At 44.3% G+C, this 10,848-nt stretch overlaps 1 pseudogene; it reads right to left on the reverse strand.

Annotated features, from left to right (window-relative positions):
* Positions 1–7,963: 7,963 nt before the first annotated feature.
* Positions 7,964–8,062, reverse strand: LOC117084626 (annotated as a pseudogene).
* Between the last annotated feature and the right edge of the window lie 2,786 nt (positions 8,063–10,848).

Raw genomic sequence — 10,848 nt, forward strand, 5'->3', positions numbered from 1 at the left:
ACGATGAGGGGAATACAGACGTGTATAAAAGCCTTTCATTCTTGGAACATTTACTTCACTATATGAAGATAACACTTGTCAAAAACAACTACCGAACAAAGATGTACATGTGCTGAACAAAGCAGAGTTGAATTGCATAAAAAAGCTACAGCGTGCAGACAGGGGAGGAGCTGCTGCAGGCTGGAGTGGGGTCAGGGAAGCCTTCCTGGGTCCTTCAGACGTGGAAGCAATGGAAGAGTCTATTTCAGGTAAATAAGCTACTGTGAACAAAGACGCAGGTCTGGGCAAGGCCAGGCGTGTGCTGGAGGCACGAGAATTCCCTGTTAGCGTGAATGGAGGAAACTAGGTGAAGCCTGGATACCAGGAGGAAGGCTCTGTACGCAACAGTTTTGCGGAAGGCTGGATGGCAGGCAACAGAACCTGCTGACAGAGGAACCCGCTGGGAAAGCACCGAAGATGTTTGGCAAGAGGGGAGATAAAGACACTAGAAAGGCACTCTGGGCCTGGGCTGATGGGACTGAGGGCCAGCAGATCGGGGGGCAGGGACAGCCTCTGAGAAAGATGGGACAGACTGGAGGGGAGGCCATGGGAAAGTGTGAATAGTGACAACAGGAGGTGGATACGGGAACTTCAATGAGTACCCCTGAAAGTACTCAGAGGAGATGAGGAACATGATACTATTTGTCACTTACTAAGAGCTCTGTGGGCATTTGCCTATTTAACGTGCACAGCCCCTTATGAGCTACTTACTGTTTTCACCACTGGTTTATTGATACGAAAACTGAGGCTGCTGGGTATGGTGGCTCATGCCTGTAATCCCAGCACTTTGGGAGACCGAGGCGGGCAAATCACGACTTCAGGAGATCGAGACCATCCTGGCTAACACAGTGAAACTCCGTCTCTACTAAAAATACAAAAAATTAGCCAGGCGTGGTGGCAGGCACCTGTAGTCCCAGCTACTTGGGAGGCTGAGACAGGAAAATCCACCTGGGAGCTGAGATTGCACCACTGCACTCTAGCCTGGGCGACAGAGCAAGACTCCGTCTCAAAAAAAAAAAAAAAAGAAGAAGGAAAGAAAACTGAGGCTAAGAAAAGTCAATTAGCTTGCCCAAGATCCTACAGCAGTGAATCATGGAACTGGAATCACACCTGAGCCTTCCCACCTAAAAGCCTATAAAGTTTATTCAGGCACACATTTAATAACCATGTTAAGAGACTCTTGAATTTTTTTCTTTAATTTATTTTAAACTTCTTAAACATATTAGGTTGGTGCAAAAGTAATTGAGGTCTTCATCATTAAAATTAATTAGGTTGGTGCAAAAGTAATTGTGGGTTTTGACATTACTTTTAATGGCATCAAAAGTTTACTTTTTGCCATTTCTTTCAGTGGCAAAAACTGCAATTCCTTTTGCACCAACTTACAATAAAATGCGTAGATCTTAGATGTTGAGACTGGTGAATTTTGACAGTTACAGATACCTGTGTAACCACCACCCAAAGCAAAGTGAAGAACATTTCATTCATCCCAGAAAATTCCTTTATTCTTCTTTCTTATCAGTCCCCCGCTCCCACCCACAAGGAACATGCTCTGGTTTATGTTTCCTTGGATTGACTTACCGACTCCAGATTTCAGACAAATGTAATGTGTGTTCTGTTATCTGGCTTCTTTCACTCTGCTTGTTTTTGGAACTCATCCATGTTGGTTGCATGCATCAGTGATTTGAAGAACTATGAACTTAGGGGTGAGAACCAGATAAGTATGATGTTGGTAATATAAGTATCAAGGGGCTGTTCTCGTTTGGCTTTCTGAGAACCTGACCTTTATGCTAGTCTACCTGAAGCATGTATTTGCCTGAGAGGAAATCAGGACTCGCAGCAGAAGAAAAGCTCAGGGAAAGACCAAGGCACACAGGTTTTTCTCACATAATGACTGTGGCATTAACTCTTCAACATAACGGCTCCGGAATCACATTTTGGACAATGGCTTTTTTTTTTTTCCAGTACAATATCCTTTTATCCAAAAAGCACACTAAATAAATATGATATTATAAATGTGATATTCTGGCATCCAAGGCAGGCAAAACCACACTCAGAATTTAGTTGACATAACAGTGTCTCGTCGAAGAATATCATATGGAACAGATCTGAACTGTGCACCTGTGCACCGTGCTTGCACGGACTCAGTGTGCCTTGCAAATGTGAACCTGGTGAGAGAGGGGAGGAGCCATCACCTTCTATAGCTCTCAGTTTCTTGTACATTTGTGCTATTCCCACACTGCCAAGCACTCTTGTGCTCAGCCTTTATTTTTCTCTAGCAATGTTTACCTGCATATAGCTTAAAGCACCATTTGCAGGCAAAATAGTTGTGAGCCCAAACTTTGAAAATTGGTGAAGTAAACACGAAGAAAGAATGAGCCTTCCAAAGAAGGATGCCCTCCCTCAACTACTCTTGCTCCTTTGGTAAGTTCCAAAAACCTTCATTACTTTGCATTTTAGGTACAAACTAGATTCCTCTACCTTTGTGTTGTTGTCTTTCATTGCTCAATGGATAAGTTTCCTACCTGTGAAAAGTATCTGGGTATCTTGGGTTGGGGGACAATGCATCATAACTTTTTTCCATTAAAACTAATGGGAAAAATTTCTTTCATTAAACGACTTTGTCCTTAGCAGCAAGAATTTCAGGAATGAATTGGGTGGTTAAACAGGGATAGGTGGTATCAGACTTCTGACTTCTAAAAATGGGATTTTGCACCATGGCAGTTCTCTTGAATTGTTTAAGTCCTTTTGTCACTCCTGTGGCATATCAATGCATAGAGACTTAAGTAAATGCGATGCAAATGGAAAGGAGACCCACCCAGAGGTAAGAGGGAAAGGGGGAGGAGAGAAAGTCTAATATGCTCAGAAATGGCAATTTCCTCTCACCGTCTTTGGCTTAGAGAAGGAGGGGCAGACCTGGAACTCCGCCTGCGCCTGCGCTGTGGCAGCCTGGGCATCAGCTACACTGAAGAAAGCCAGGCAAGGCCAGAATCCGGGCGGTCCAGGCACTTCACTTTCGCTCAGATTCCACGTGGAATGGGCTCCTGGCTGGAGGCCAGGGGCCCGACAAGGGTCTGTCTTGGCAGAGGCTGAAGAGTTCCTGCCCCAATTTGTGGGAGTTGAGGTGCAGGCCCCAGGCAGGGACACCTCTGGACTCGGAAGGTTCAGGATCCTAAGTCACACCTGCCACAGACTTCAGAGGACATTTCTTGAGGGACCCAGGGGGAAGGACCTCGCCTCAAGGACCCTGCCTCCTAGGCAAGTCCCCGGAGGCCCCCCAGTGACTCCAAGGGCTCCAGACGCCAAAGCAGAGGGACCGTCAAAGGGGAGCGCTAGGACTCCCTCAGCAAAGTCCAGACTCTGGGGGCTCTGCAGGACAAGGGACCCTGGATCTTTAACAATGAAATTAGAGAGAGGCAGGTGGGGCGCTATAAATTCAAAGCAGCTCAAGAAACCAGTCCGTCACTTGCCACGCATAGACCTTACTTGGATTCTCATTTAAACAAACTATTAAAAAAAATTCTTAGACAGTTGGGGAAAGGTAATGATGTTAAGGAATTGTTGTATTTGGTATGATAATTGCATTGTGTTAAGTTTTTTTTTTTTTTAAAGAATCTTTAGAAATACATTCTGAAACACTTGCGGATGAAATGATGAAATTCGAGATTTGCTTCAAAATGATCCAATGGGAACAGGTGAAACCTTGCTGGGCTTGCATTCATATTGTTGAACCCGGGCAAGAGGAGCACAAAATTTCATTACATTATTTTGTCTACTTTTGAATATGTTTGAGGTTTCCCATAATACATTATTAAGGAAAAGGGAAGAAGGAAGGGAGAAAGCGAAGCAGAAGTTTCATTATGGCTGCGGAGAAGTGAGAAAGCCTGTGAGGGCAGCTGTCTTTCAGCCTGGAACGCTGCTTAGGATTCTGGCCACGTCAGAAAGGAAGGGCTTTTAGGAAGAAGACATAGCTCAGCCAAAGCCTGGAGACACATCCTAGGGCATAGCAGGTGGAGGTGGAGGATATGGCTGGTAAGGATGGGAAGTAACTTAGCCCTGTTATGAAGAGCTCGGGGCCAGCTGCGTTCCGCGAGCTGTCTTAGACTATGTGGAGGTTTTGCGCTGGGATTATCCCACAACAGCTGGATGGGCGCAAGCCTCCCTGGGTGTCCTGGGGGGCCAACAGGCCAGCTGAGGCGCCGTCCCTGTTCTGTGCCTCTACCAGAATCCATGCAGCAGCTTGGTCTGAATTATCCACATTATTACCTGTGCCTGCTCACCCCACTAGAGTAAAACAGGTGTCACCAAAGAGAGTTACAAGGCCTGAAGGAAAATTAGGTACAACTACAAAGGATTCTTTGCATGGAGAGACTTGGGGGACAGGGCTGGAATGGGGGAAAAAGAAAGGACAGGCCATTGATTTTGCTCCTTGACTAAGCAACAGAGCCGAGGGGATTGTGACTGACCACAGGGGTGCACTCGGCCTAGAAGCCAGGGTGTGCTGCTAAAATGCCCAAGTGGAAATCTCTCTGGATTACATTTAAAATAAACTCTGATAGGTTGTCCTGTTTTCATTTCTATTCTTTATGTATTTAGGATTTATTTAGTACCTGTTTCTAAAAAGAATTTATGGACTCTGCTAATACTAATTTGCAGATTTTATTGGGAAATGTTTACGTTCTGAAACCTCAATAAATGTTCCAGCCCTGGAAAATATGCTCATTTGTGGTTCATATTATTATGATATATTCAAAACTAGCTTAATCAGCTGGGTGCAGTGGCTCACGCCTGTAATCCCAGCACTTTGAGAGGTCGAGGCAGGTGGATCACAAGGTCAGGATATCGAGATCATCCTGGCTAACACGGTGAAACTCCGTCTCTACTAAAAATACAAAAAAACTTGCCAGGCGTGGTGGCATGCACCTGGAATCCCAGCTACTTCGGAGGCTGAGGAAGGAGAATCATTTGAACCCGGGAAGCGGAGGTTACAGTGAGCCGAGATGGCGCCACTGTACTCCAGCCTGGGTGACAGAGTGAGGCTTCCTGTCAAAAAAAAAAAAAAAGAAAAGCTTGATCAAGGAGCGTTTTAAATATCAGGATAATAGAGAAAAAGAAGTTCAGGGAGAAATTGTGTTTCCACCTACATTTTACATGGCCTGAAAATCTATGGCTCAAGAACTCAAGATGTCACCAAGAAAATAAGCTTGGGCAATACCTCCCCTACACAGACATCGAAAGGGTCTACTAAGCACAAAAGCGGTAAGTCTAGGAGAAAAAAAAATAGAGGGTTCTACTTCACAGAATGATTTTGAGTGTCTACTATATGAAAGGCATATTTTGCTTTGCTCTGATATTCACCAATTTTATGTTTCCTTCTAATATTTGAGAGTGTGACGTTTCCCTTAGCCTTTGACTTAAAGAGGTGGGCACATTGCTTGGCCATCTCTCTGTGGATAGGACCTCCCTAAAAATGACAGCCCCTCGGTGACCTCACAGCCTCCAGGGCCTGGCAGGGTAACAGCCTTTTAAAAGTTCCGTCCTCTGGGGATTTGAAAATACATCCCAGGACCGGGCGCGGTGGCTCACACCTGTAATCCCAGCACTTTGGGACGCCGAGGCGGGTGGATCACGAGGTCAGGAGATCTAGACCATCCTGGCTAACACGGTGAAACCCTGTCTCTACCAAAAATACAAAAAAATTAACCAGGCATGGTGGCGGGCGCCTGTAGTCCCAGCTACTCGGGAGGCTGAGGCAGGAGAATGGCTTGAACCCGGGAGGTGGAGCCTGCAGTGAGCCGAGATGGCGCCACTGCACTCCAGCCTGGGCGACAGGGCGAGACTCCATCTCAAAAAAAAAAAGAAAGAAAGAAAGGAAAAGAAAATACATCCCAGGCCATATCTAGAAGAGCAGAGTCGTCAGTGGGCTTTGAACTCAGACAAAATTTCACGGCTGACTTGGGTTTAGGGAGGTCATTAAACCTCTAGGAGTTTGCAAGGATTAAATGAGAAAATTTAGGTTAAATATTTAGCCCAGCATCGGGCACGTGGTGAGTGCTGAGTAAACGGGATCTGCTGTTGTTATTATTATTCATTGTTATTGCTGGCATTATTATTTTATGGGCCTAACGAATGAGTTGGCAACATCAGTACAAACTCAAGCCAGAATTTGACACGGCCAAAATAAAACCAGAACCGGCAACCCAGCAAAGGAGCTGTTGCTCAACAGGGCTTTAGCGTCCTCTCTCCAGCTGTGGCTGGCTGGCTGCCCGCTCTCCCTGCTCCTCTCAGCTCCAGAGAAAAATGGCTTTTAGATAAAGCTCCTTTGAAGCTGGGAACTCACTGTTGTGCCTAAGCCTAGGGACAGCCCTCAAAGGTGGTTTTTTCCACTCCTGTTGACGGACAGTCTGCAACATACGTATCAGCCACATTAATCATTTTTCTTTTTGGAGACTGCTCAAGGAGGGCCTGATTAGTCTGTGAAGGAATTCCAGAGGGAGTAGGTGGCCTTGCATCTGAGAAAGAGGAAGCTTGTTTCAGGGCCAGACAAGCGAGTGTGAAACTTCCTGGCGAGGCAAAAGGGGGCAGGAGGGGTGCAGATTTCTGGTGGGGAGGTCTACCTGGAGCAGGCGAAGGGACCCCAGCAAAAGGTCTCACCCCTCCTCTGGTCAGAGTAGACTCCTATGTCCTGCAGAGATAACTCAGCCCCAGAGGACTCCATTGGCAGAGCCCACTTCAAGCTGGTTATTGCTCAGAAAATATTCCAGGGCTAAACCCTGAACAGGCTGCCTTTCCTCAGAGCCAGAGGGATCAGCAAAAAGGACCTGCCTCTCTGTTCTTGATTGTTGTAAGAGAGCCACGTGTCCAATAATTAGGTTCTGTGAAAAAGGAGAGAGAGGGGGAGAAGAAAAGAAGCCTAGAACGCAATGTGCTCCCCTTAGCTTGCATAAAATTGTATAAATAAGACTTCTCAAGGAGCAGTTTAGAATAAAAAAAAGAAAAAGGAGTTGTTTGCTCCAGAGTGTGGTGTGGTGAGGCTGAGTAGGAACACGTGGATATAACTATCAACTTTCATGGTCAAACAATCCTTCTCCCATGATTTGACAGCAAATCACCTCCTTACTGGGAAGTGAGTTTCATTTCAAGCTCTCATAAATAAAAAAAAATAGGGCTATAACCCTTTTATGGAGTGAGTGAAAAATGTTTTGTGTAGGTAATTAGAGCATAAAGTAGAATTCACCAGGTGCTTTTATATCATTTCCATAAAGTTTTATTGAATTAAGATAACAGTGTTTTGGATTTATATGTCACATTTCTTCAGAGGGAGCAAAGCACATTCATATGTATTTCCTTGATTTTTAAAAATCCCAGTGAAGTAATACCCAGAAGGCACTATCAATTCCTGTAAAATGAAGTCTACATGTAAAATGTTTCCCTTTCTCTTTAGTATACTAAGAAGTGTTTGAACACTGTAAGAAATGCTTTTAGTCACAAAAGAATGCCCTTATAATTGGTAGGAACACTTTAATTTTATTATGTGATACAGCTTTATAAACTTCTCTATGGTTCTATGAATTCCAGCTTTGAAGCTGCACCTTCTTAAATCCTACTTTCTCCATTTAAACAGCAGTTTCAAAAATACTCGTTTTGAATATTTAAAAGATCAGAGGAACTGTTTAAATCCCTGTTTAAGACAGGAACATGATCGTGTAACAATCCCCCTCTTCAACAGATGCCCTAAATATAAAATAATTATTGCATTTTCATTATAAAAAAAGAATTTATTAGACACCATTCTAGTCACTCTGGTGAGCGATTTAGAAAAGGGTAGTATTAAACCTCTTGGGGGTTTTACCAGAGGGGGGAAAAATTAATAGAATCAAAGATGATCAGGGGGATGTGTAAGTTGGAGTGCAAATGTGTTCTTTTTATGAACATGGACTGCTGCACGAATTGTGTGTCATCTTTGTGCGGGAGCCATGCTAATCTCTGTATCATTCCAATTTTAGTGTATGTGCTACAGGAGCAAGCTCTTGTGTTCTTAATGAAGAGGCTTTCAAAATTGAGATGTAATTTACATGCCATAAAATTCACCTTGGTAAAGTGTACATTCCAATGGTTTTTAGTACATACATGAAGTCACACAACCATCATCACTCTCTTCTCCCAGAGCATTTCATAATCCCCAAAAGACACTCCATGCCCATAAGCTCTCACTTGCCATCTCCTGGCCTCAGACCCTGGCAACCACTAATCTATTTTCTGCCTCTGTGCATTTGCCTATTCTGGAAATTTCATATAAATGGAATCACACAATTTTTAGGTCTGGTTTCTTTCACTTAGCATGTTGTTAAGGTCCATTCATGTTGTAGCATGTATTGAGACTTCATTCCTTTTTATGCTGAGTAATATTCCATTGTAGGATATGCCACATTTTATTTATTCATTCATCAATTGATGGACGTTTGAGTTGTTTCTACTTTAGTGCTAATATGAATAATGCTACTATGAACATTCATGTCCAAGTTTTGTGTGGACATATGTTTTCAATTCTCTTAGGCATATACCTAGGAGTAGACTTGCTGGTCCTGTGGTAACTATGTTTAGCTGAGGAACTTCCGAACTGTTTCCCATAGTGGCTATGCCATTTTACATTTCCACCAGCAATGACTTATGAAATTTCCAATTTCTCCACATCCTTGCCAACCATTGTGATTTTGATTGTAGCCATCCTAGTGAGTGTGAAGTGTTATCTCATGGTATCAAGAGAGTGACCACTCAGATCATCAACAAAGGTTTGCAAATAGGATGTAATATTTTTCCCCAGAAGACCAACTACCTACTACTTAATTGTTGCATATTCTGCAATTTCTTTCTTCCCTTTTTTTTCTTATAAATGTTTTCAGCTTTTTTTTTTTCTTTTTCTTTTTTTTTTTTTGAGATGGAGTCTCACTGTGTCACCCAGGCTGGAGTACAGTGGCACAATCTCGGCTCACTGAAACCTCTGCCTCCTGGGTTAAAGTGATTCTCTTGCCTCAGCCTCCCGAGTAGCTGGGATTACAGGCACCCATCACCACACTTGACTAATTATTTTATTTTATTTTTTTTTGAGACAAAGTCTCGCACTGTCGCCTGGACTGGTATACAGTGGCGCAATCTCAGCTCGCTGCAATCTCTGCCTCTCGGGTTCAAGCGATTCTCCTGCCTCAGCCTCGTGTGCAGCTAGGATTACAGGTGCCCACCACCATGCCCAGCTAATTTTTTATATTTTTAGTAGAGACAGGGTTTCACTGTGTTGGTCCTGCTGGTCTTGAACTCCTGATCTTGTGATCTGCCTGCCTCGGCCTCCCGAAGTGCTAGGATCACAGGCATGAGCCAGCACCTGTGGCTAGCTTTTGTTTTCTTTCTTGATTTCTTGGAAAGGAAGCTGTCAAGAGAAAATAGAAGAAGGATAATCCAAATAGACCTATGCTTCGACATGCAAAATATGCTTTACAGATTTGCCCTAGGTTGCTGTGTGCAAAAGTAGGAAGGCTACCTTCCTAAGTCCACAGGGAGGGGCCGTGGAGGCATCACTCATGCTACCTGGCCTGGTAGGAGCAGACAGGCTCTTGGCAACATATGCAGCACCAGAGTGCTGACCCTGCACCAGCATCCATCTCCTCCGTAAGAGGCATGTTAAGACTCTCCAATGTGCAGCAAACATTGCTACCTCCCTCCAACCAAGATAAGTAATGGCCCCAACTCAAGTGGCCTTTAGCTCAGGGTAAGACTCCTGAGACAGGTCTTTAGTCCCAAATCTTTCCCAGCTCAATGGCCTTTTGAGGAAGCAGGAAGTTCAAAGAAGAGTTGAAAACTGGGCTCCCCTCTGAATCCAGCCCTATTGTCCCATGTAACTGATATTTATGGGGTTTCTTGTTTTTTGTCTTGTTTTGTTTTTAAGACTGGGTCGCCAGTCTCACTCTGTCACCCAGTCTGGAGTACAGTGGGGCAATCTCAGCTCACTGCAACCTCCACCTCCAGGGTTCAAGCAATTCTCATGCCTTAGCCACCCAAGTAGCTGGGATTACAGGTCCCCACCACCACACCTGGCTAATTTTTGTGTTTTTAGTACTGGCAGGATTTCGTCATGTTGGCCTGACTGGTCTCAAACTCCTGGCCTCATGTGATCCACCCGCTTCAGCCTCCCAAACTGCTGGGAATACAGGCATGAGTCACTGTGCCTGACCTGTTTTTTGTTTTTAATGAACCTGTTGCCCAGTCTGGGGTTCAGTGGCATGATCATGGCTCACTGCAGCCTCAACTTCCTGGACTCAACTGATTCTCCTACCAGTATAAACATGTTTTCTAGATTATATTTGAGATGCAACAGGATCTTTATTTTCCTATACAAGTCAAATATGATACACGTGGAAATTAAATATGTAAATTACATTTTTTGTTTTTTAAGACAGGTTCTCACTGTTGCCCAGGCTGAAGTGCAATCACAGCTCCCTGCAGCCTCAGCTTCCCCAGGCTCAGGTGATCCTCCCACCTTAGCCTCTCGAGTAGCTGGGACCACACATGTGGTAACATGTGCCACCATACTAGGCTAATTTTTGTATTTTTTGTAGAGACGAGGTTTCACCATCTTGCCCAGGCTGGCCTCAAATTCCTGACCTCAAGCGATCCTCCTGCCTCAGCCTCTCAAAGTGCTGGGATTACAGGTGTGAGGCATCATGCCTGACCTTTATGATTTTCTTGAATAAACATAGCAATTGACACTCCCATCTTAAAACTTGAAACTTTTATTTGTCTCATCTGAGTTCCTTCTTC

The sequence above is a fragment of the Trachypithecus francoisi genome, unplaced genomic scaffold (genome assembly GCF_009764315.1).
Source record: "Trachypithecus francoisi isolate TF-2019V2 unplaced genomic scaffold, Tfra_2.0 Lachesis_group0, whole genome shotgun sequence".
NCBI classification, from domain to species: Eukaryota; Metazoa; Chordata; class Mammalia; order Primates; family Cercopithecidae; genus Trachypithecus; species Trachypithecus francoisi.